The sequence below is a fragment of the Pteropus vampyrus genome, unplaced genomic scaffold (genome assembly GCF_000151845.1).
Source record: "Pteropus vampyrus isolate Shadow unplaced genomic scaffold, Pvam_2.0 Scaffold367, whole genome shotgun sequence".
Classification (NCBI taxonomy): Eukaryota; Metazoa; Chordata; class Mammalia; order Chiroptera; family Pteropodidae; genus Pteropus; species Pteropus vampyrus.
In genome coordinates this window covers 831,269-833,586 of record NW_011889148.1, presented here as the reverse complement: position 1 = coordinate 833,586, position 2,318 = coordinate 831,269, and the positions used below count along the sequence as shown (strand labels likewise).

The following is a 2,318-nucleotide window of genomic DNA, read 5'->3' as shown; positions in this document are numbered from 1 at the left end:
ACTTTATAATCCTTATACCAATATAATTTTTATTTATTGTCCTTGGAGTTTACACTCAGAGTTCCAGTTTTTATTCACATGAATTATTATTCCAAGAGTAGTAACTAGTGAGAACAAAAGGATAGGAATTTAGAAGGTCAGAGTCTGCTGACAGTGAAATATAATAAATTTTACTTTAATTAGAAGGGTTGTGAGTCCCAGTCTCTTTCAAAATTTTGTTTCCATCAATCATGTTTTACTTATGAATTGTTTTAAAGTATTTGTTTAATCAGACGATCTCCCTTTGACAACTGAGATGCCTCCTAAATGCCGAAGTGAGCGAGAGCGTCTTCCTCCCCGGCGTGCTGTTAGCTGAATAGTGTGACTGAGTGCTGCAGCTGATCTATTTATCACCGATTCTTTGGGTGGGTTTTCTTTTTCAGTTATCATCTCTGCCCGATTTGATTCCAGCTCTCACAGCCGCTGAACAGCGAGCCGCAGCCTCTTTAAAATGGAGAACTCATGAGAAGCTCCTGCAGAAATACGCCTGTCTGCCACACATCATATCAAGTGACCAGATTTATTATCGCTTCTTACAAAGAATGTTCACAATCATGATGACAAACGTGAGCCCAATTCCTTTTATCTTGTTCTTTTGAACTCGTTCAGGGTTTTGGAATTACTACCAGATTCTTTTCATTCTTGGAATAACACAACCAAATTAGTTCATTCCCGTCCATCCAGAAGGATGCTATCCTCTCAGGATGTTACCTGAGGAGGAGGGAACTCAGGCTTCCCTTTGCTTCTCCACTAGTTCTCTCTTTATTATTTTCTACCCGCCCCGGAGGAAGGAGTGACCACTTACCTTTTGTTTATATACTGCCAGGGTGGGTATAAATAGACTCACTTCCAACATGATAACAGTTCTTCTCCAGGGGAAGGTTGACAAGAGGTAATGATCTCAATTGCAAAGTGTACCTTTTGCTCTTACGTACACCTCTTACGTGTCATGGCCTCCATGCCTACCTCAGCCCTGCCATTTTGCTAAGGCATCCCTTAAGCCCCTTAATATAAGTATGGTTACTTTTTTAAAATAATACTTAAAGGGTAGCCATGTGACAGATTATGTTTATGCCAGAAATGTGGATGCCTTACTAAGGATAACCTTAAAATTAGAGTCAAAAGCAGCGAGGAAAGAGTTATACTCAAACTCCCCTATGCAGTAAGTTGTCTGCCTTTTTCACAAGAATTTCCGGAGAGGATTATTTAACCCACAGTTTACTGTACATTTAATATGACATCCTACTACCATTTTTCAATGTCTACATAATATGTATGTTTTAGAAACGGTTAAAAAAGTACTTTAAATTCTCATTGTTCTTAATAAAAGGGAGCTAATAAAATCTAGCAGCCATCTTAAAAACCCCAATCAGTTTCAGCTTCAAAGATTAAAAAGAGAAAAAAATGACATTGGCGTAATTTACAACTTAAGTAAAAAAAAAAAAAATACGAATACATTTCATGCGCTAACGCTCCTACAAGCTTATTTCCTGTATCAAAGCAAAGCCCAGAGGATGAAGCTTCCATTGTAGATATAATGATGTTAAGAAGTGATTTTGACAACAGTACCAACTTATTCAGAGGACAGTGCATGAGCGCACCACATGGGAAATTTCACATAAAATCAAACAGAATTTATTAATTATTTTAGTTAGAAATTACTTATTTGAGGAAATAGGAGTGAAAAAGACTGACAGAATCCTGCTCTAATGGAGCTCGCATTGTGGAGTGGTGGTGATGTGGGGAACGATGAAGTAAGTAAATACGTTAACAGGCGCTGACAAATGCTGTGAAGTTGATCTTAATTTCTGTATCAGTATAATTACTTAGGAGGCATGTTTCTGTTCAGAATACTAAGAATACATAACTTTGCCATATTTTTAGCCTCTCTTACTAGGAAAGAAATGATTTACAGCATAGAGTGTGGACAAAATACTTTTAAATCGAAGAGATTTGAAAAAAAAAAATCAAAGAGATTTGTTTTACTGTTTTCTTTTCCAAGGAGGTAATTCCACACTTAAAAGGAGATACATGATTATTATAGTACATTTTCCATGATTGAAGAAGACACATATATTCTGTTTCAATATTCTCCGGAGAAAAGAAAGAGTACTATTTTTAGTTTCATACTTGATGGTCATATTATTCATTCCTTTAACAGAATTTATCAAACACTTGCTACCAAAACACCAAGTGCTATTCTGGATGCTAGGAATACAATAGTGAACAAGACAGGTCATATTCACATAAACCCTTACATTCTTCTGGACACAGGCAAT

General features: G+C 36.5%; 1 protein-coding gene across 1 annotated transcript in view; it reads left to right on the top strand.

Annotated features, from left to right (window-relative positions):
- Positions 1–2,318, top strand: part of PPP4R4 (protein phosphatase 4 regulatory subunit 4) — a 95,473-nt gene that overhangs the window by 62,151 nt on the left and 31,004 nt on the right. The window lies entirely within an intron of this gene.